Source organism: Petaurus breviceps, unplaced genomic scaffold (assembly GCF_028583685.1).
Source record: "Petaurus breviceps papuanus isolate PSGF00001 unplaced genomic scaffold, PetGlider_PUasm1.0 224, whole genome shotgun sequence".
In the NCBI taxonomy this organism is placed as follows: Eukaryota; Metazoa; Chordata; class Mammalia; order Diprotodontia; family Petauridae; genus Petaurus; species Petaurus breviceps.
In genome coordinates this window covers 4904823-4929197 of record NW_027185887.1, presented here as the reverse complement: position 1 = coordinate 4929197, position 24375 = coordinate 4904823, and the positions used below count along the sequence as shown (strand labels likewise).

The following is a 24375-nucleotide window of genomic DNA, read 5'->3' as shown; positions in this document are numbered from 1 at the left end:
TCTCTCTGTCTCTCTCTCTCTCTCTCTCTCTCTCTCTCTCTCTCTCTCTGTTTGAATGAGTGTGTGTGAGTGATCTGACATCTTCTAAGCTTTAAACTGCAACTGCAGGACATTCTTTTGAAATGCTGTATCTCTTTCCCTCCTTCTCCTTTCCCCTGCTGCTAAATGCAGGCTAGAAAGGGAGAGAAAAAGAGCAAAATATTGTCTTGTTTGTGAACAGAAGTTTTAAGATCTTTAAAAGTTTGAAAATCTCCTCTTCATTCCACTCTGGCCAAGTGGAGTGAGGAGAAAGTGATAAGAAAGGGAGGGAATCTTCTCCCTCAGAACAAAGAGGCAGGTAGACTAACATTTAACTATTTCCTGCCTCACCTAAAACAGGAAAGTTTTGTGTAACAGAATACAACTAAAAGGCAACTGAATGCATTCTGGTCATTTTTGAAAAGTGTCACTCCTAATTTGATGCTAAAGAAAAGTTGGAATTCATTTTAATATTTGGCATTTAGGCAAATTGGAATATTTTCTAAAATTTGATGCATAAGGTGAGGTTTTTGGGTTCTCTAGAACTGGGATAAAGGAGTAGGCGCCACTCCCTCTCCCCTTGCTAGGGAAGTCAAAGCTATCACTTTCAAAGAAGTTTCTAAGGAGTGGACACATAAAATCTATTGGAGTAAAAGTTGGAACAGCTAAAAACATATTGGGGGGAGGCATAGCAACTATATCAAAACCCCAGGGACCGCAACCAAGCTTTGCAACTGTGGGGAGAGGAGAAAAGCCTCTGTACTTGGTAAGCCTAATTTTTTATCAATAATTTTGTCATGTGATGAATTGGAAATGCAATTAATGTCATAATGTCATTGTTCTATTATGGTATCTCTAAATTGTAAAACCTAAATTGTTAAGTCCTCTTATACTGTAAAAATTGAGTGACAAAAAGCAGTTTTCAATCTGAATTTTGTTGAAACTAAAAGATGGAGAAAAAGTTGTGTAAAACTATCTATGTTACTTTATCAGTTTTGCTAACCCTATGTTATAATGTTTATTTCATGTGAATTGGATTTTTTTATGTTATAATATCTGATGGTTTAAAGCTCTTATATTTGGGATACAAACCAGTGGTAATAATACTCCTGATATTTACTGTGATAGCTGATTGTCCATTTAACTTTTTGGCGATTCTGGAAATATGCAATGATTATTAAGTTGATTGGTTGTATGGCACAAAAAAAAGATTTTAGTTTAGTATAACTTCATGTGGAGTTTTAAGGTCATCAGATTGGTAATTCATTTGTTTTTATTTCAACGTTCAAATTTAAGATGATATCATTACTGGTAAACATCTGTACTATCTAGTTTTGGAGTATTGTAATTTGGGAAAATCTTAAGCTTCCAAGTCTGTCAATTTAAAAGGGAAGAAAAACTGCCAAATCCCCTGGAAACTATCTCTGTTAAGCAAGGTCATGGGGAAAGGAACAGTTTTAGTCATGTAGTTTTTAAATGAACCTAACTTGCTAAAAAGGTGCAAGGATTAAAAAGGATTTTTGTCAATTGGCTTCTAGATTTCAGAAGGAAAGATGGTAAATGGAATTCCTTACAGTTGTGGGACCTGATAAATCTTTATTGCTTATGGCAGCTACAAGAGAATAGAAATAATTATAAATGGCTCTAAGCTGTGATTGTTGAGCCTTGTTGTTTAAGGTAAAAGGCATTTGGGACAATAACTAAATTTTATTTTGAGTTCGAATTTGGGCATAGTTATCTGCATTAAATCAGTATCTGAGAAAATGCCACAAGCTACTCAGAGCCTGTACTGTGGACAGGTGGAAGCCTGCATTTGGTAAAGGCTGGAGGGACAATCTTAGCCTCCATCTGGGATGGGATCCCTCCTGGCTCAGTTTACCTACGGGGTTCCTTTTAAAAGGAATGTTCCCCACCTGTTCCTGAGTCTAACATTGAGGTGGAATGGATACTGCATGGTTGAATATCTGTAACTAACCTGAATTTAAACAGAAGCAAGGATGTTTTCTCCTGTCATTTGGAATGTCACAGGTCCCTGTTTTTTCCTTCTATAGCAGGTTTCTATGATCAGAGCACGAGTCAGTAAAAGATGTGAGCTCTTTCATGTTAGCCTACTGGAAAATCTAATATTATTTTCATCTAGGATTAGAACATGTGCAGAAAGTTATGCAGGCTGCTTAAGATCATTCTAAAAGTTTTATGAATCTTGAACTGTTTTAAAAGCAGGGAAAATACTTTTAGAAAAAATTTTAAATCTCTAGTGGGATTTTAAAAGGCCTACTATATCTTGTCTATGGGAAAATATAAAGGACAGTGAAATAGTCTGAGTAATGGGTTATACTAGCCCATACTCACCCCACTTCTGGTCAATTTTCTCTTACTACTTTTTGGCCCTTGTTTATTTAATCTTTTTGCTAGATTTGTGTCTTTTTAGGCTCAGCACCCTTCACTGGCAGGTGACTCTTCTGCCAGGAACATTGTCATGCAATCTAAATAACCCATGGAACCTCCATGTTCAAGGCCTACTACAAACGGGCCCCCATTTGTGCTCCCCAAGGATATTCCTTTCTTTTGTGGGATGGGTGGGCAAGAAGATGTGAATTCTAGGGATGAGGTTTGTGCTCCCTGGGATTTCTCGAACCCCCTCTGACTATTTATAACATCACTAAACCCAGCACTTCTCCTTTAAAACGAGTTAAACGGGGTTTTTCGGACAGTGTTCTAAAATCATAGCCTTAGATTATCTGCTGGCCTCTAGTGGGGGTGTTTGTGCCCTAGCTAACACCTCCTGCTGCATGTATATCAATAATTCCCGACAGGTAGAACTCCACACCAAAAATATACTGGAAAAGGCCAATTGGATGGAAGAATTGCATGAAGCCCTTAGTGCACCAGGTTCCTCCTCTTCCTCATGGTGGTCCTGGCTTTTCCCTATACTTGCCCCTTTCCTGGTCCTTGTCTGCTTAACATCCTTGCTAAGTTTGTCTCTTCTAGGCTCAGTGCTTTCCATCTGCAGTTGATTGCTCAGGCTGGATATCAACCTTTACCTGAAGTCACTACCCCTCACCCCTTGGATCTGGTGTCGGCCAAATTCTGGACATTGGCCACCAACCCCACCCCTTGAATGATGGGACCCTGAGAGGCAGGGACAGCTCTACATCCCTTCCCAGCTGGAAGCAGTTCAAGATGAGACTGTCGCCCCTGCCCCAAATGAATTTGGGCCCCATCTGTTTAAGGGGGGAATGATGGTACCTGGAGTCTATGTCAATTTGTGAAACCAACTTGTAAAACCAGTCTGTGAAGTTGTAACTGCAATTTGTCCTTTCCCACCCTTGAGCTCTGCCCCTTCTCCCTATCCCACACTCCACCTAGGCAACACCCTGTGACCCCTTTGTTCTTACTTAATCTCTTCATTTCTTCTGGGCCTGGCCCACATGCTCCTTTATCCTTGCCTTTTGTCTCCTTACCAACCTGGCCCAAATCCTATCTAAACTATCTATTCACATGCTCCTCTTGGTCAGCTCTGACCTTTGTCTATGCACTGAGGCCCCTCCCATCTGGTCAGCTCTGACAATGGCAGCCCTACCCTTTAAAGGTAAAAGCATGCACCCCTCTCACTTGCAGGTCCCCTAAAGGACTCTTGCCTGCTTCTCTTGGAAGCGTAACAATAAACTTCCACAACTCTCACTCCAATTAAGCCTGAGACCTTGAATTCTTTCCAGAAGATATTGCAGGTTTTCTGGTCTTAGATAAGATCAGAATTCCTGCTGAACCTATTGGGATCCCCACCCCCATCAGTACCATATCACACAAAGGAGCAATGTGTAACTCCAGATCTTATTTCTTTTCTGTGTCCACAAATTGCCGAATCAGAAAAGAGAGATGATATGGGCACCTATATACCTGTGTATGAGTGTGTACCTTCCCCTCTATGGAAGTTGGAACCCTAAAAAGGGAAATTTTGAGAATTCAGGTCACTTTTCTATACAAATTATTTTGTGTTACATCTGTCACATTGAGACCATTCAGGAAAGATGAAACAATAGTGAAGACCCATGTGAAAACCTGTATTTTTGTGTCCATGTGTCTGACTTTAAAAAGAAGCAAGAGATTAGTGAAAAGTAGAGTGCAGTCAGAATGAGAGCACCCACATCTCAGTCCTAAGCCACTAGTACTCACTACGCATATAATTCTGGCAAAGTTATTACCCCTTTGTAATTTGTTGGCTTTCACAACCCATCAAATGATAGAGCTGAACCATTAAGATCTCTGACATACTTCCCAATCCCAAGAGTTAATGAATTATGGATTTAGAGGTGGAAGTCTTAAATCTAAATTATAAATCATCTCAATGAGGGGATCTAATTGTATTATGGGTTTTGATGAAAATATCAAAATTTCATCCTCCAAAAGAAGCAAGATCTCTTACTCATGCATCTTGTTACAATCCTCTAGGACATTTTTTTCTGTAAGCCTTCACATGTTTTGCCAATGTCAAATACTCTTCCTATTGAATCTCTCTCTCTCTCTCTCTCTCTCTCTCTCTCTCTCTCTCTCTCTTCCTCTGTTTGACTCTTCCTTTTCAATACCCTTTACTATATCATTATCCATTTTTCACCCATGATGTTCCCAAGGTTCTGTCCCGATCCTTCTGTTTTATCTCTGCATTCACGTTATTGATGTCATCAACTCTTATGGCTTCAGTTATCAGCCTTATGTAGCTGTATCACAAAAGTATACATCACCTTATTGTGTCTCCTAAACATGGGTTACATAGTGACACATAGCTAGCTAGCTATTTCTATGTCTTTTAAACACCCAAATTAAAGATTTGAAAGAAGGAACTCATTCCACCCCCACCTAATTCTATCCTTTGTCCTAATTCTTTTTGCTGAGGACATCATCATTCCTCAGGCCACCTAGGTTTGAAACCAGGAAATCATCCTTTTGCTTCTACCTCAATCCCTACATCTATTCAGTTTCTAATTTTTATGACTTCCCTCTCCATTTACATCTCTCATATTCATTTCCTGTTCTCTACTTAGCCATTATCTTGCTTAAAACCTTCATCTTCCTTCACCTGGGAAATTGCAACAGTTTGTTGAGACCTTGTGGGTCTCTCTAGCTACAGGCAGGCAGGTCACAAGCATTTATGAAGGAGTACTAGGTGCCAGACTACTCTAAATCAGAGGAATACAAAGGCAAGCAAAAGAAAAACAGTGCCTCCTGACTTCAAGGGCCTTAATTAAATGAGGGAAGACAATGTGTAAAATAAATCTCGTCAGGGTGGTAGGGTGGTAGAAGACACCCATGCTGGATCACGGTGCCAAAGTTTAGAGAATGAGAAGCACAGTTGGAAGGGGAAAGAAGCATGGCTATCCTGAGTCTATTCTTAAAGTGGAGACCTCCAGAAGGAACTTACCAGTGGGAGAATGGGGATGGCATGGAAGAAGGATGTTCCAGGGTGAGAAAGGTCCCAGTATTAAAGGAACTTCTTAGGTAAGATGTAGTCTGAGTGATAGTGGTAAAGGCCAGAGAGAATCAAAAGCATAGATGAGAAATCATGCTCTTGGTCTCTTTCCTTTCTAATCTTTCTTTGATATAGCTGTCAAATTAATATTCAGTAGAGACTAGTTTGACCCTTAATCGAAAAGATTCAATGGTACCTTGTTACCTATAGGATTGTGTGCACCCCAAAACTTTGAGCAACAGAAATCCTTACCCAAATAATACTCAGGTTTCTCAAGGTAAGCATAAAAGAATGGTTTATTTATGATCTCAACAAAGGGCCACCCTCCTGACAAATGGTCAGGGAGGAGAAGCAATTTACAAAAGGAAATGGTGAAGTTTTAAAGCCCTAATGCAGAATTCTCCCCCACTCCCCTCCTGACCCTTTTCTTCCATTGGCTGGAAGTTAGGTCTACAATCTAAATGAGGCAATATACCTCGAGTACTGGAACAAGGAAACAGTAGATCACCCCAATGTACATTTGAAAAAGCACTTCTGTCCTTATTTGGCATTTCTTGTGCTGAGGTGGCACTGGGGAGGGTCTCCATTGCTCTAAGTCCAAGATTCCTACAAGGTCAGGTAACCTCCAAACCTAGCCTGGTGGATGCCGATACCACTCTAGATTTGATTTTTTAGAATGAGGAAACTTCACTGCAAATTATCCCTCACAGGATGAAGTAAAACCTTCTTAACCTGATATATAAAGTCACTCCATTATCTGTCTTCTCTTAATGTATCCTTTTATATGTTTCTTATTATGCCCCCTCACATACTCTATGTTCCTATTAAACCACCCTACATGCAGTTTCCAGAAGTTCTCATTCCACCTCCACATCTCCATGTCTTTGCCCAGCCTGGTCTCCATGCCAAGAAAGCATCTTAGAATCCTTAACTTCCTTCAAGGCTTAGTTCAGTTGCTATCTTAACTTCCTTCAAGGCTTAGTTCAGTTGCTATCTCTTATGGGAAACCTTTTCTAACACTGTCCTCCTCCACCACCTGCAGTTGTTAGTACTGTCTTCCACCTCAAATTTCCTTGTATTTAATTATTTGTGCACATATTACATAATAGGTTTCATAGAGTCAAAAGTGAGACATTGTATAATACTCTGATAATTACATCAAACCACAGAACACAATCAGAATGGGCTCCAATCTATTATGAATGTTGAACTGTGGTCTCCAAGTGGCATAACAGCTGTATCAGAGATCCATTAGTTGAAAAGAAATTGGGCTGAACAAGGAGCAATAGGAAATAAAAATCTATGGACCACCAATCTGAGGCATCTGTGTTTGGTTAATATCAAGGGATTAAGAGGAAGGACCTTCTCATATACTATGGACCTTCCTTTAAGGTCTTTATAGGAAAATAGAGATAAATATCACAAAGAATGATAAAGGAGACATAGATGGGTTTTGCTGCATGACATTTGGAAGAATACCTATCTAGATGATATTCTAGATCCACTGAAATATTGAATTATAAAGGTCACAAACTATAAATAGAATTTTAATGTAAGTCTAGGTATTTGGAAATACAGATTTCTCTATTAACTTCAGTCAGTCGGGTTTTCCAGTTCACTTATATCTTTTTTGTTTGTTTGTTTTGTTTTCCTCTGAATTTATTCCAGCTTTTCAATTGTCTTTCTAAAACAACTGATATTTTTACTCCTGGCATGGTTCTGCCCAGGGGAGAGAAATTATGAGAAAATACAAAGTTTCTAAAAATTATTCCAATCTAAAATGGAACCCCTTAAATACAGGTGCATAAATGGAAGTCCATGGAAACATTTAAGGGATGGAAAAATATATGTTAATGAGAAATACTCTTAAACTATACTTAAAAGTGTTTCTATGGTAACATTATTTTTTTCTTTTTACTAAGTACTGCCTATTTGAGAAATGTTCTGATGAAGAGTTTGGATCTAATTATTCACTCTCCCTAAGTAGACAAGAATGTATGTGTATCATAAAGTAGTGATCTAACATGAGTACAAGGAGGTGATTATAGCATACAGATGAGCTAGAAGCTTGTTTCCAGGAATTCCCTGGGGCATGATTTCCCAGGAATCAAGAGTTGTGGATAGGACACTGAGAACATAGAAAGGACCAAGGGCAGAAACCTGGAAGGAGGCATTTAATTATGATAGGATACTATTGTGTTATAAGAAATAATGAGCAGGATGTTCTCAAAAAAACCCAAGCTGCTGCAAAGTGAAATGTGCTGTGTACAAAGTAATATTGTAATATGATCAGTTGTGAACTTGGCTATTCACAGCAAAACAATGACACAAGACAATTCTGGGGAACTTATGGTGGAAAATGCGATCTATTCCCAGAGAAAGAACTGATGGTGTCTGAATACAGACTGAAGAATTTTTTTTACTTTATTTTTGTTGATTGTATTTTTTTTGAGGGGGGGTCTATGTTTTCTTTTATTTAAAAAAAAATTCAAAATTATATTTTAGACTCAAAAGCCAGAACACAAATACAGAATAGAGAAAAAAAAGAAAAACATATCATAAAAATAAATTTTGGAACTTAAATACAAAGTTAAAAAGGAAAAAGTAAGCATGTTATGTGCATAGCAGAACATAAGAGAGGATTTGTAGAAGGCCAGCTCTGAGAAGTCTGGTCAGGGTTGAAGAACTCAAAGACAGAGTTTCACCAGAGTTTGACTCTTCCATGTTCTCACCCTCAAGGGTGTTGGCTCACCACTCCTCTGTACAAGGGAGGTTTTTGGAACATCCTGACCATCTCTTGAACCATGATAGGAGATAAGAGAACAAGGAAGTATCATATGAGAACTAGGGCATGGGAAGTGTTCCGTGTGAGTAGCTCTTGATGACTATGCTGTTTTTTTCCTTATATACTTGGACCTTCAGATGAATAAATTGGCTCAGTCTTCATTAACCCACCTGGCCCATGTCTCTTCATTTCATACTCCTCCATGAGTTGCCTCACTTGATGCAGGCATTAAGGATTCAAAATATGTAACAATAAATGTTAATTTCAAGAAAGCCTATATGACAAAAAATACTCATTGAATTGAGAATTGTTCATCTTTGCTTCTTTGTGAGTTTTCTTTTGTTCTCTGCTGGGCACTTTTTTATTTTGTTCTCTTTTCTCTTCCCCCCAACCCTCATTCCCAGAAGGCCACAATAAATTTAGACATGCTTCTCTCTAGCTATAAATATATACATACCCTCCCCCACCCACCCAGAAGGCCACAATAAAGTTTAGATGTGTTTCTCCATAACTATAGATATATACATACACATATACATATACAGATATATACTTTCCCAAACATATTCTACTCCTGACCTTTGTTTCAATGTATGTGCATATCTCATTTCCTTTCCTTCCTGCCTCCTCTACTTTACTTTTACCCACTACCTTGCCCTCCTGTGAATTGCCTAGCCCCCTCCAAAGATCCCTCCACTATCCTCTCATTCCCACAAATCTAAATACCCTTTTATACCCATATTTATCTCCCTAACCCTCCCTTCTAAAGATACCTTCCTTGTGCCCTCCCTATGCCACCACCATTTTATTTCTTCTGAATTTAGAAGACTTTTATACTTTTTAAAATATATATGTATTGTTTCCTCTTAAACTCATTCCCAATGAAAATAGGTTACCAGAACTACCCAGCCCTCCTCCCCAATCTAATTCTTCCTGCACCTCATTTGTATAAAATAATTACTCTTTCAAGATGATCCTAAATTGTTTTACTTTGTAAAATTAGATCATACTCAGGTTTACTGCAATCTTTCTTATGAACTACCCAATTATTAATAAGAATCTTAGATATACATTTTACATATATAAAAAGTAAATAGTCTGTCCTTGTGGATCATTTATAATCAGTCTTTGTTATGTACCTTACATTTCTATTGCCTCTTGTATGTCGAAACATCTATTAGGTTGAGGAATTTCTTCTAAGTCTTGAATGTCTGAGAGTTTGTCAAATATCCATTTTTTTTGTTGTTCAAAATAATACTTAACTTTGAAGGGTATGATATCTTTGGCCAGAGCCCCAGTTCTTTTACTCTTTGATATCTTGTGTTCCAAGACCTGTAGTCCCTTAATGTCTCTACTACTAAGTCTTGTGTAATTCTAATTGTGGCACTGTCATACTTAAATTGTTTTAATTTTGATGCTTTTAATATTTTTTATTGGCCTGGGAGTTTTGGAATTTGACTATGATATTCTTATGAGTTTTCCTCAAAGAATCTCTTATAAGTGGTGATCAATGGATTTTTTTCTATTTCTACTTTCTCCATCTTGTTCTAATGTGTCAGGACAATTTTCTTTAATTATTTCTTGTTTTATTGTATCAAGATTCTTTTTCCTATTGTAACTTTCAGCTATTCAAAATGTTTTTTATATTTTATCTTCTTGATCTATTCTCCAAATCTGTTGTTTTTCTTATAAGATGTTTCACTTTCTCTTCTATTTTTTTCATTATTTATATTTTGTTTGATCATTTCTTGATCTCTTATAATTTTATTGGCTTCACTTTGCCCGATTTTAATTTTCAAGTTAACATTTTCTTCCTTAAGATTCTGGACCAACTGTTCTAGTTGGTTGACTTTTCTTTAATACCCTTCTTGTTTTTCTTGGATTATCCTTATTTTCTTTTTTAGTTTTTCCTCCATCCTTTCATTTGATTTTTAGTCTTTTTAAAGATCTTCTATAAATGATTGAATCTTGAATTTGATGCTACTCTTTGAAGGTTTCTTTACTGCAATATCTTCCTCTAAAGATGAACTCTGTTCATCTCTATTCCCATAATAGCTTTCTATGATTTGATTCCTCCTCCTTTGCCTGTGCATTTTTGTGAAGACAGCTTTTTTGTAGTCGCCTCTAGCCCTGCGGTATTGGAAATGGTGCCTCTTCACCAGAGCCATAGTTCTTTTGGAGACTTTTGTCCCAGATCTTCAGTTCTTACTTCTATCCTGAAACCAAAGCCAAATATCCAACCTCCTCTAAGTGGCCACAGCCCAAGGCTTTATGCTGCACTGCTTCTGTACTCACAGGGAATGTTCTGCTTCCTTCTTGCTGCTGCCACTCTCTTCACAGCACAGCTGGGTCTGGTATTCTTGTGAGCCGAGGTTCCCTCAATCTTCCTGGGATCAAATGCCCAATTACCCTCACTATCTCAGAGCTAAAAGTTCCTGGGGCTGGGGCCCAAGGCAATCTCTCAAACCAACTCAGGGCTTGCTATTTGTTGTTTAAGAGGCTAGTTAAATAGTAATGGAATTTGAAGATCCCCTTGTATCGGCAAGCTAACAGGTACTTAGCACTGAGTTTCAGGCTCATGATTGTGTCAAGTCTTTAGATCCAGAGCTTGTCAGTCCCTGTAGCAGCAAGCACCCCAAGCGTCCTCAGGGTTTGCAGCTACCACAGGTTCTTGGATCTGCTTTGTTAAAGGAAAGCAACTCAAAATGGGTTGCTTACTTTAATCAGTCAGACATATATCGTTTACCTTGTTCAGGAGAAAAGGTCAGCACCCTGAACCTCAAAGTATACAGGCATAATTATCAAGACAGAAACATCAAGTAGACAGATTTCCAAACTGTCCAACCATTACATCCATACCCAGTCAACATCTGGGTTTCCACATTCTGGGTTTTTCAAAGCCAGGGGACTCTCAACAACGGCTTCCCAGAATTCAGATCAAATCACAGAACACTTCTCAAAGTGAGTCCCAAAACAAAGCTACACATCAGGGCTTATATAGCCTTCTCCTGGCTCAGAGAATGTAACAACCTTATTGACCCACTGGCCAATCAAAAAGTATCTACTGAAAAACAAGCCTCCCTCCCCAGGCTTCTGGTGCACTTTAGCCTAGGGGCAGGGAAGATCTTTAAAATTTACATTCGCATTACAGTCCCACAGGGGAAGGAATTTTCTGTTGTGATGGGAAGCAGTGAACAGGGAGGGGCTAATACCATATATAAGGGAAAGGCCAAGCTGAGAGAGGCCAGAACTGCTTGGAGTGAGCTTCTGGAGGCTGATCTGCTACTGCTGGAGAGAAAGAAGAGAACTGAGAAGAGAAATGAGAAGCTAAGACTGAACTGAGAGTTGAGAAGAACTGAGATGAGAAAATATAACTGGGAGGAAGTATGACTGTAATGTCAGTATTTTTTCTGTCTGTTTTGATATTGCTTTGTCAGAATTGTCTGCTGATAGAGGACTATACTGTTGTTACAGAAGCCCTGGGAACTTGCTGCTGGTTCAGAAGCCCTGAAAGAAGATTTTCTTGTTGTATGTTTACAGAAATCCTGGAAGAGAGTCTTGTTGACAATTTCAGAGGTCCTGGGACTATACCAATGATTTGTGTTGATTCCTCATACCTTGTTGTTGGGTCTATGTTGATTTCACAGGCAGAAAGTGAATTTATGAGGATGCTGACAATGTGAATGAATGTTATTGTGGCATTGTTAAGCTTTGTCTTCCCAGGAACAGTAACTGTGAAGGACTTGAGGTGGACCAGACACTATGAACTTCAGTGTGGAAAGGGAACTGGACAAGGAACTGCACAAGAAGCTGGACAAAGAACTGAGAGCTGTCTGCCTTTGAACTCAGGTGACAGTGGGATAGATTTGGGCAAGAGTTGGGACCATGGAAGAGGAACCATGGAAGCTGAGAGCATGCCTTGAGTCAAGATAAAAGAACTCTCCTTGGGTATTTAATGCAAACTGAGAAGATCATGATTACTAGGAGTGGAAGACTTTGACCTTTTGGGTTTGGGACTCTGTTTTCTGGTATTAGAATAAAGGCTTTGGTTCTGTCCTTCATGTAGAGAACCTGTTACATGTTGTAACTCACAACTATACCAGCATGCATAGCCACCATGGGCATTGTGAATATTGCATTGGTGTTACAGCTAGTCACTTGCTGTTAAAATGGAACCTAGCCTGGAGGTGTTTATTCTTCATAGGGAAAAAAAAAAAAAAAACTTGTCCTGGGATTTTTCTTCCAATCCTTTAAAATTGTCCAAGGATTACCCTGATTATGTCCCTGTTCCTATTTATCTCCACCCACAATTTGTTTGCCCTAAGGTACTATTTTAACTCTTTTGTGAGGGAGAATCTTGAGAGTTTGAAATTTTCTGACCTACTCTGCCCTCTTCCCAGAATCCTCTCTATGTTTTCTTCTACAACCATAATTATGACAGAAATGTTTTGCATGACTAGACATGTATAACCTATGTCAAATTGTTTGTGTGGGATGGAGGAAGGAAGAGAATTTGGGACTCAAAATTTTAAAAACAAATGTTAAAAATTGTTTTTACATGTAACTGGAGAAAATAAAATGCTAAATAAAAAATTGGGTACAAAAATTAGCAAATAACAAAAACAATCTGACCATAAAAATCTTATATGGTGACAGAGAAGACAAAGACACTAATTTAGAAGAAGATAATGATGTTAAACTAATTCAAATTAAAATAATTTTAAAAATAAAATGAAGCCTCAAAGGAAAAAATGTGAATTGGACATAAGCCCAACAAGAATTCTTGGAAGATGTAAAACATTTTAAAAACTTAATTAAGAGTGGTTGAGGAAAAATTAGGTAAAGAAAACAAAGGAAGAACTTTATGAAAAGAGAAGTAATATCTTTGTAAAAGAGGACAAAAATCCTGAAGAAAATAAAACCTTATAAAAGCAGAATTAGTGATGGCAGAGCCAAGATAGTAGAGTCAAGTCAGGGACTCACCTGAGCTATGCCAAATCCCCCTCCAAACAACTTTAAAATGACACCTCAAAGTGAATTCTGGAGTGGAAGAACCAAGAAAAGGACAGAATGAAACAAATTTCCAGTCCAAGACAATTTAGAAGATTGACAAGAAAGGTCTGTCTCACTGAGTTAAAAGTGCAACTCAGTCCAATACAGGTTATGCCAGCACAGGCAATATAGCCATCCTTGAAGGCAGGTGGCTTCTGGAGCTCTTAGTCCATAGATGGTAAGATAATTGGACAATTGGTCAAAAGAGATTACAGGGTGCAGGGTGCAGATTACTTTGCTGGCACAGGGTGTAAGACTCTGTTGCATTGCCCATATGCCATTGCAGGTAACAATCCCAAGGTGAAAAGCAACATTTGTACACCAGAACATGTGGCTAAAGTGGATCAGGGACTATAGTCACAGTCCCAGGACAGAAAAGAGTGCTTGTGGTTGCTCACAAATAAGAGCATAGCCAGGAAAGAAGCAAATCACCTCTCCCTAGATAATACCACCTTGGAAGAACTGAAAACTTACATAACTGCAGAATTAACTTTGAAAACAGGAGCAATGAAACCTGAAGCTTGTAAAAGTTCTTCCTCTATCCCAGAATCAGAGTTCAAATTTACAGTAAAATTAAATCAAGAAATAGGTTAGAAAAAAAGATCAAATAAAAAAAAGTACTTGACCATAGAGTGTCTAGGGTGACACTGAAGGTCAAAACCAAACTCAGAAAAAGGCAAAAAAGTCACATCAACTATATTCAAAGCCTATGTGGATTTTTCTCAGTCCCAAAACATATTCCTCAAAGAACTCAAAAAGGAATTTAAAATTAAACCAAGAGAGGTAAAGGAAAAATAAGGAAAAGATATTAGAATAATGCAAAAAATTCATAAAAAATTTTAACAGCTTGGTAAAGGAGACACACACACACATACCACACACATGAAAATAACACCTTGAAACCAGACTAGACCAAATGGTAAAAGATGTACAAAAAAATTCACTGAAGAGAAGAACTACTCAAAAAGAAGAATTAGCCAAATGATAGAAGAAGTATAAAAGCTCTCTGAAGAAAATAATTCCTTAAAAATTTAGAACTGGGAAAGTGGAAGCTAGTGACTCCATGAAACTTCAAGAATAAACATAACACAAAATCAAAAGCATGAAAATATGGAAGAAAATATGAAATACCTTCATTGGAAAAACAATCAACCTGGGAAAAAGATCCTCTAGAGATAATTTTAAAATTATTGGACTACCTGAAAGCCATGACATAAGGAGAAGGAGGAGCAGGAGTAGAACAAGAACAAGAAAAACAAAAACAAGAACAAAGAAAAAAGGAGGGAAGGAAGGAAGGAAGGAAGGAAGGAAGGAAGGAAGGAAAAGTGACTAGACAATTTTTCAAAAGATTATTTTGTACATTGTATGTTTATAGAAATCCTGGAGGAGGGTCTTGGTGATGATTTCAGAGGTCCTGGGACTATACCAATGATTTGTGTTGAATCCTCAGACCTTGTTGTTGAGTCTATGTTGATTTCACAGGCAGAAAGTGAATTGATGAGGATGCTGATGGAAAGTGCCCTGATATTCTAGAACCAGAGGTAAAATAGAATTTGAAAGAATTCACTTATCACCTCCTGAAACAGAGCACAAAAGGAAAACTTCCAAGAATATTATAGTCAAATTCTAGTGATCCTATGTCAAGGAAAAATATTGTAAGCAACCAGAAAGAAACAATTTAAACATCATGGAGCCACAGTCAGGATAATACAAGATTTAGTAGCTTCTAAATTAAAGGATCAGAAAGCTTGGAAAATGATATTCTAGAGGGTAAAGGAGCTAGTATTACAATCCAGAATAATCTACACAGCAAAAAAATAATGAAAAAGATCTATCTATACAAATATATTTATAGAAGCCCTTTTTGTGGTGGCAACATATTGGAAATTAAGGGGATATCCATCAATTGGTGAAAGGTTGAACACATTGTAGTATATGATGGTGATGGCATACTACTGTGCTGTTTGAAATCACAAGCAGGATGCTTTCAGAAAAACCTGGAAAAATTTACATGAATTGATGCAAAGTGAAGTGAGCAGAACCAGGGAAACACTGTACATAACAATGTTGTCTGATGCTCAATTGTAAATGACAGCTACTCTCAGCAATAGAATTTTCCAAGACCATTCCAAAAAAAAAAGACTTATGATAAAAAATGCTATCACTTCCAGAGAAAGGACAGATGGAGTCTGAATGCAGACCAAACATGTATTTTTTTATTTTAGCTTTCTTGTTTTTCTTTAGTTCTGTTTTCTTTCCTAACATGACTAAAATGGAAATATCTTTTGTATGACTGCAAATGTGTAAACTGTATAAAAGAGGGAAAATATGTGTGTATATGTGTATGTATCTGTGCATATATATGTGTGTGTGTATATATGTATATATACACATATATACACATATGTATACATATACATATGTGTATATATATATATATATATATATATATCACATACTCAGTAAAAGAAATATATCTTTCCACACAGGAACATAGTAAGGTAAGGGGATAAGGGAGAGGAACAAGACTGATAAAAAGGAGGACAGTTAAAATAAATCATTGGACAGAAGCAAAGCAGGTTTTAGAGGAGGGGCAGGCTAAAAAGAGAGAGAAGAATATAACATAAGGAAGGAGGATGGAAAGAAATGCACTGTTAGTAATCATAGCTGTGAATATGAATGGGATGAACTCACCTATAAAATGGAACAAGATGGCAGAATGGATTAGAAACCAGAATCCAACAATCCATAATTAAAATAAGGGTCTAGACCAGAATCTATTATGTTTTAGCTTAAGCAAAAAAATAAAGGCAACAGTAACAATCATGACATCAAAGAAAAAAACAAAACAATAATAGACTTAATTAAAGTGGTAAAACAGGTATTCTGAAGCCATAGTCAATTAAGTAGTATCAATACTAAACATATATGTACTGAATGGCATAATATTTAATTTCTTAAAGGAAAATTTAAATGAATTACAGAAGGAAATAGTAAAATTCTAACAGTGGGGGACCTCAATGTTCTCCTCTCAGAGCTAGATATATATCATCATAAAATAAATAAGAATGAAGTCAAGCAGATGAATGAGTTTGAGAAAAGGTAGATATAGATCTCTAGAGAAAATGAATGGGAATGGAAAGGAGTATATCTTTTTTCTCAGTTGTATGTGGCAAAAATCACAAAAACTGACCACATAGAACATTGTAAAGACCTTACAACCAAATGTAGAAAAGTGGATATTAAATTCACTCTTTTCATGTCATAAAGCAAAAGAAAAAGTTACATTCAATAAAAGGTAGTGGAAGCATGAAGTAAATAACAACTGAAAATTAAATAATCTAATCCTACGGACTATGTGGGACAAAGAACAAAGAGAAATGTTGAAGAAAATGACAAGAATGAGATGACATTTCAAAATTTGTGAGATGCAGTCAAAAAAATACTTAGGGGAAAATATATCTCCAAACAATTACATTAATAAAATAGCAAAGGAACAAATCTATGAAATGGGCATGCAATTAAACAAAAAAAAAAATAGAAAAAGAATACTTTAAACCCCCCCAATTAAACACAAAAAATAGAAATCCTGAAAATCAAAGGATGAATTATGAAAATTGAATGATAAAATTTTTTTATTTAATAAATAAAAATGGGGCAGCTAAGTGGCTCAGTGAATACAGCACCAGCCCTGGAGTTAGGAGGATCTGAGTTCAAATCCAGCCTCAGACACTTAACACTTTCTAGATATGTGACCTTGGGCAAGTAGCTAACACCTTATTTCATCTACTGAATTAACACCTTGTTTCAGTTCAATTTTCTTTTGAGCCTTGTATCAAGTCTGTTAAGAAACAGAACATGTGAACCCCACACCTTGTGAAACCTAGAATTCATGAACTGCTGCAACAGGAAGAGGAGGGGTTAATGTCCATATATAAGGAGAATTTCCAGGCTAGAGACAGCAGAACTGAGAAGAGGACTCTTGTAATGGCAGAGTCAGAAAGGAGAAAACTTATGGTATCCTGGCACTCTGTTTGTCTGCTCTGCTGTGTTGATGTTTGTTTGTGATACTTTGTACAGTAGCCCTGGGAACTTACTCGAAGCCCTGAAAGAGGATTTTCTGATTTTATGTTTACAGAAGTCCTGGAAGAGAGTTTTGGAGGCTCTAGGACTTTACTGATGATTTGTGGTGACTTCTTGGACTTTGTTTGTGAGTCTGTGTTGATTTCTATGTTGGTGATTTGTGTTGAGTTCTCAGACCTTGTTGGTGGATCTGAGTTGATTTCACAAGCAGATAGTGAATTGATGATGATGCTGGAAATGTGCATGAATATTACTGTGGCTCTGTCAAGCTTTGTTTTCCCAGAAACAGGAAGTGTGAAGGACTTGAGGTGGACTGGACACTGTCAACTTCAATATGGAATGGGAACTGGATGAAGAATTGGAGAAGGAGCTGGACAAGCACTGGGAGCTTCTTGCCTTTGAACCCAGGGGACAGTTGGAGCTGAGACCATGGAAAAGGAACCATGAATACCAGGCTTGAGTCAAGCTGAAAGAAGACTTTACTTGGATACTGTTAACTGACTGAGATTATGATTTACTGTGACCTAGGTGTGGAGAACTTTGACTTTTGTAATTGAATTAAGGATTTTGTAATTGACTAAATGAATGTACTTTGTTGCAAACTATGTAACCACTTTGGTGATAAGTATGTGGCCATTTTAGTGGTAAGTTATTGAGTTGTGACATGATAAATATTATATTTTCTTTTTCTGTGATAGCTGTAACATTCTGCATGCTGTACCTTGATATTCTGTAAATGTTTTGCTCTGATTTGCTATTGAATAAAGAGTTCAGTATACAGTGTAATCAGAACCTTGAAAGCTGTTAACAGCAGCAGTCCTCTGGAAAGCTACTCATGCATGGCTTTACAGTCACTTAACCCCAATTGCCCTGTCCTCCCCCCTCCAAAAAGCAAAAAATAAAATAAAATTATACTAGAAGTTGGTTTTATGAAGGAAAGAGATAAACCACTAATTAATTTTATTTTTAAAAAGAAAGTGAAAACAAATTACTAGTATGAAAAATGAAAATAGTGAATTTCACATCAGATGGATTCACAAATGAATTATACCAAATATTTAAGGAATAATTAATCCCAATGCAATATAAATTACCGAAATCTTTTATGACACAAATATAGTTGTTGTTTTTTTTAAGCAATCGGGGTTAAGTAACTTGCTCAAGGTTACACGGCCAGTTATTTCTGGGTGTGGTGCTGTGTCTGAGCCCAGGATTCGATCTCCAGGTCGTCCCAACACTGGAGCCGGTACTCTTACTCACTGAGCCACCTGGCCGCCCCTAAGCAATTGGGGTTAAGTAACTTGCTCAAGGTTACACGGCCAGGTGTTTCTGGGTGTGGTGCTGAGTGTCTGAGCCCGGGATTCGATCTCCAGGTCTTCTCAACACTGGAGCCAGTGCTCTTACTTGCTGTGCTACCTGGCCGCCCCAACACACAAATATAGTTTTGATAACTAAACTAGGAACAGCAAAAACAGATGAATAAAACTATAGACCAACTTCATTAAGGAATATTGAAGCAAAAATAAAATTGAATAAAGTACTAGAAACAAGATAACAGCAATAAATCCACAAAGATTATATACTATCACCAGGCAGAATTTATACCAGAAGTGCAGGGCTGGTTCAATATTAGGAAATCTATCAGCAGAATAGATAACTTCAATAAAAAAATATGATTATGTTATTAGCTGCATAAAAAGCCTTTGAAAAAATACAACATGCATTTCTAATAAAAACACTAGAAAGCATAGGAATAAATGGAGTCTTTCTTAAAATGATAAACTCATAATCTCTGTGTAAATCCCTGGAATGTATACAGCCAAAGTAAGTGAACTTATCCACAGTATTCAAAATTTCTCTATTTCCTAGAAACAATGGTTCCCTCTATGGATAGTATGGTGCTGACTGGTGGAAAACTGTTTTTTGGTATTAATCTTGAGATTAAAATTAGAACAAGCAACAGAGAATCTATCCATACTTTGTAGACTCTTTCTTGTATAGGACTCATTTCTTTTCCCAAGTTTTCTTCTACCTCTCTTATTTGATTTTTTAAATCCTTATTTAGTTCTTCCAAGATGCTTTTTGGGTCTGAAATCAATTCATATTCTCCTTTAAGGTTTATTAGGTAAGCATTTTGATGTTGTTGTCCTCTTCTGAGTTTGTGTTTGGATCTTCCCTGTCACCATAGTAACTTTCTATCGTGAGTGCTCTTTTCTGATTTTTGATCATTTTTTATAACTTGAACTCTGTTCCTGGGGTACGGAGGGTACTGTCCTGAGCTTCTTGCACTAGGGGCCGGGTCTTGGTCACTGGCATTCTATGTTTGGACCTGAAGTGCTAGTTGCTTTCCCACTGCAGTGGGGTGGCATGGCCTAGTTGCACTTGTTGTGCCCTAGATTATGGCCAGGTAATTTGGCTGTTGCACTGGGGCTGGAGGCCTCAGAGCTAGCCTGCTGTGACACTGCACTGCTGAGTCAGGGGCCTCATCTGCTGATCTGTGTTTTGGCTAAGAGCCTCCCACTGGCTTGTCCAGACACTGCCTGCACTGGGCTCCACTCTCCTTTTATCAAGTGAAACAGACCTTTCCTGAAGTGCTTTCCTAAGTCCTCTTGGGCTGGAAAATTGTTTCATTCTTTTTTGTGGATTCTGTTCCTCCAGAATTATTTTAGAAGTGTTTTTTCACATTTTTTTTTCCTGAGGGAAACTAGGGAGAGCTCAAGGTACTTCCGAGCTTCTCTCTACCATCTTGACCCTGACCCCCAGAAGCCAAGCATTTTCAAGGATCGAAACAATTAACAGGCTAATGTGACTGAAAGATAATGGAAAATACAGTAAAAACACACCAAAACTGACAAAACATTAACATAAAATAACCCATTAGCAGGCTTCTGGAGGGATTCATATCCTTTGTGTCTAAAGTGTGACATGCATTTCTTGAAGGTGACAAAATAGCAACAAGTCTCATTTTTTTTAAAGCAGTTGCTCATCTTTGCTATGAAGCAAAAATCCTTGTCATGGGAAGGAAAATCCAATGGAAATATAAAATGGCTAATATTTACTGATTAAAATCAATTTTTATTTCAAGGTTATATCAAAATTATTGTCACAGGAAATTGAAATAAACTTGTAAGAACCAAGCATCCAGGGGTGGCTAGGTGGCACAGTGAAAAGAGCACCAGCCCTGGAGGCAGGAGGACCTGAATTAAAATCTGGCTTCAGACACTTAACACAAAAAACTAGTCGTGTCACCTTGGGCAAGTCACTTAACCCCAATTGCCCTCCAAAAAGCAAAAAATTAAATTAAATTAAAAATTTAAAAATAAAAAGAATCAAGCATCTTCATCCGATTGTAAAAAAAAAAAAAGATAAATAAATATTCCAGTGGGTCAAGAAATTCTGAACCAATTTAGGGAATTATGAAATCAGATAAAAATATTGATATAAGGAGGAACATAATTATATGTAATTACAGAAATTCCCAAATGGAGGTGGAATACTGACAAAATGTTAGTACATTTAACCAGGAAATGGAGATATTCATACTTAAATGACCCAGAAATTCAACTTATTTAAACTCCTTTGAAAACCAATGCACCTATGAATTTGTCATCAAAGGTACACTTGATGTTCAATGTGATATATGTGGTTTCACATTGAAGAATTTAAAATGGTAAAAAAAAAATGACCTGAATGTCAAACATTATTTAATAAATGATAGTAGCAAAATGGCTTGTAATATATTAAACAAATTTCAAAAGAGTTTTAATGTTAATTATATGTCAATAAATTAAATGATTTTATTTCATCCTAATTGATTTATATAGCAATGTGGTTCCCTACATAGAAGAAATCACAGATCCTATAAAAAAGCTATGTATGTATGTATATGTATATGCGTGTGTGTGTGTGTGCAACTTTCATCTGCTGTCCAGGGCAAGTATGTCTGGTAAACCCATTCAACTGAGATGAAGCAATGAAGTCATGCATTCTCATAATTATCTTGAATTGGGTAAGATATTATATATATATGAAAATAAAATATTGCATGATACTTTATCAGAAAATATTATCTTTATGCACTGATTCATATCAAGCATTAGATCAGGGAAATATTCAAAATCAGAAGAAGTTGACCTAATTTTATCCTATCATTAAATAGCCAATTCCAATTATCTGAATAAGAGATCATGGATTTTCTTTCAGTTGCAAATATTTATTTTAAATTGCTTCCTAACAAATTTTTCTATCAATCTGAAAATTCATAAATATTTATCATCCTTTAAGAATATGATCTGTATTTACACTTTTACTTGTTTGCTTTAAAGAGATAAATATTTTATTCCTGTTTTTTTTCCTTACAAAATATACAAAAATTTAAACAAAATATTTTCATGACAAGCCTCCTAGGTTTATCAATCTTCCAATTTCATTGCTTTATTAAACATTAAACTTTTAATCCCCATTGCCTTTTTTCTTCATAGAAACTGACATTTTCTGATATTTTCTTAACTTTCATTAATTATTTACCTCCATTTTGACAGATTTCAGATAAACAAAAAGGAAAGAAATGGATAAGAAAGCCACACAAATTGGTTGAAGAAAAGTTTTGGGTATGGTAAAAGGTAAAGCATTTCATATTTGGTTTTGACAAAATCTTGCTTAGACTAACAAAAAGATTTAATTAAGTAACAAGATTTGGAACACTTAGTACTTTCTATTTACATAACTAAATAGCAAGTCCAACTAGGTGTCTTTAAAAGATACAATTGGATCCTAATGAGAAAGAAATTATAGGTATTACAATTAAGGTTGATTTAGCCTTTTTCAATGCCAAGCCTGTTTCAGACTAGTTTAAATATATTTAATTATACATTTAACTTTTTTTCTCAAAGTTTTCTTTTTGTGTTGAGCTGATAATAAAGACAAATGTATTTACCTGAAACTTTAGATGAGGCTTTAAATATTATAGGAATAGATATCTAGAAGCCAAAATTCATTTGCATAAACCACACATAGCATGCTAACCATAATATACAGCATAGAGAAGATTGGGATTCTTTATGGGAAACTCAAAAAACCTACACTTCCCTTCCTCTTGTATTCTGTCTTGACTTTCCTAAAGTTTATTTAAAAAATTAATAATTGATCGGAATTGGTATGTTATAGTTATCTCTCTATCTATTTATATACCTACCTTAAGTGGTCAACACAGACACACCTGCCTATGTAGAATGGAGGGGTTTGACTCAAAATTTTCTGTGGTATATTTTAATTCATTACTTAATTTTTAATTTTGAACATTTGCTTCCACAAGATTTTGAGCTTTAAATTTTCTCCCCCTCTATTTCTTTACCCCTGGCCAAGATGGCATTCAATCTGATATAGGCTCTACATACATATTCATATTAATTATTTTTCACATCTGTCATGTTGTAAAGAAGAATTAGAGCCAATGGGAAGAACCACAAGAAAGGAAAAACAAAACAAAAGAGCAAATAGTATGTTTCAATCTGCATAAAGATTGTTGTTCTCTCCGTGAATGAGGATAGCATTTTCCATAATGAGTCTTTTGGAGTTATTATAGACATTGCATTGCTGAGAAGAGCTAAGTCTATCAAAATTAGTGTAAAGCCATGCATGAGCAGCTTTCCAGAGGACTGCTGCTGTGAGCAGCTTTCAAGATTCTGATTACACAGTATAGTAAACTCTCTATTTACTCAATAACAAAGACAAAACATTCAAAGAAAATCAAGGTACAACATTCACAATGCTACAACTTATCACTAAAATAGCCACACAGTTTTTACCAAAGTGAAAAGTGGTCACAGAGTTTTAAGCAAAGCACATTCATTTAGTCAATAACAAAGTCCTTAATTCAATCACAAAGTACAAAAGTCAAAGTCCTCCACCCATGGAGTGAAATTAAGTTACAATATCATCCGTCACTACTCAGTACACTCTTAAGGGGTAGTGGAAAGTACAAAGGCCATCCACCCCTAGTTCATAAGTAAATTACAATTTCATCAGTCAGCATTAAATACCCAAGGAGACATCTTTTCATCTTTACTCAAGGCAGGCTCTCATTTTCCATGGTCCCAGCTCCTGCTCAAATCTAACTAACTGCCACAGTTTAAAGGCAGACAGGTACCACTTTCTTGTCCAGCTTTCCATGCAGTTTCTGCTCCACATTGAAGCTCACTGTGTCCAGTGCACCTCAAGTCCTTCACAGTTTCTGTTCCTGCAAAGAAAACCTTAATAGAGCCACAACCATATTTACATGCATCAAGCTTGGCAGAATTGCAATAATATTCACATATATGGTTGGCATCATCATCTCAATTCACTTTCTGCCTGTGAAATTAACATAGAACCAAAACAGACAAAATACCAACACCACAGTCATGCTTCCTTTGTCTGGTTCTCAGAAGCTCTCAGCGGGAGTTTGACTGGCTTTCTGAAGAAACTCCACCACCACAAGTTCTGTTCTGAAAATCAAAATCACTTTGTCCAGCTCCATTCTCATAATCAAAATCACTTTCTCCAGCCTGGGCCTCTCCTCCTCAGCTTCCATGTGGCTTGCTCCAAGAAGTTTTGTCTCAGTTCGCAGTTCTCATTTCTCTTCTCAGTTCTTCTCAATTCTCAGTTCAGTCCTCAGTCCAGCAGTGTAAACCTAGCCTCCAGATGTTCACTGAGAGAAATTCTGACTCTCCAGCTTTTGTTTTTCCTTATATAAGGTAGTAGCTCTTCCCTGTTCCACCCCCTTCCTGTTATGTCAACAACAGGGGTTCATATCTCCTGTTTCTTCACAGGGGCTTGATAAAATTAACTTAAAACTAAGTGCTAAGTCCCTGTTAGCTTGCCAATACAAAGGGATCTTCAAATTACATTACTATTACAGTTAGTCATCACACAATATGGTTATGACTGTGCACAATATTCTCCTTGTTCTATTCACTTCATTCAGCATCAG

The 24375-nt window shown here is 36.8% G+C and overlaps 2 long non-coding RNA genes across 2 annotated transcripts in view; both read left to right on the top strand.

The window, feature by feature from the left end:
* The first annotated feature begins 228 nt into the window (after positions 1-228).
* Positions 229-24375, top strand: part of LOC138166455 (uncharacterized) — a 36332-nt gene continuing 12185 nt past the window's right edge. The window contains exons 1-2 of the long non-coding RNA XR_011169601.1: positions 229-784; positions 21947-22027. This is a non-coding gene — a long non-coding RNA (uncharacterized lncRNA). The remainder of the gene's footprint in view (positions 785-21946; positions 22028-24375) is intronic.
* On the top strand, positions 10987-12332 carry LOC138166454 (uncharacterized). The gene is made up of 2 exons (XR_011169600.1): positions 10987-11654; positions 11745-12332. It is a non-coding gene; the product is annotated as an uncharacterized lncRNA (long non-coding RNA).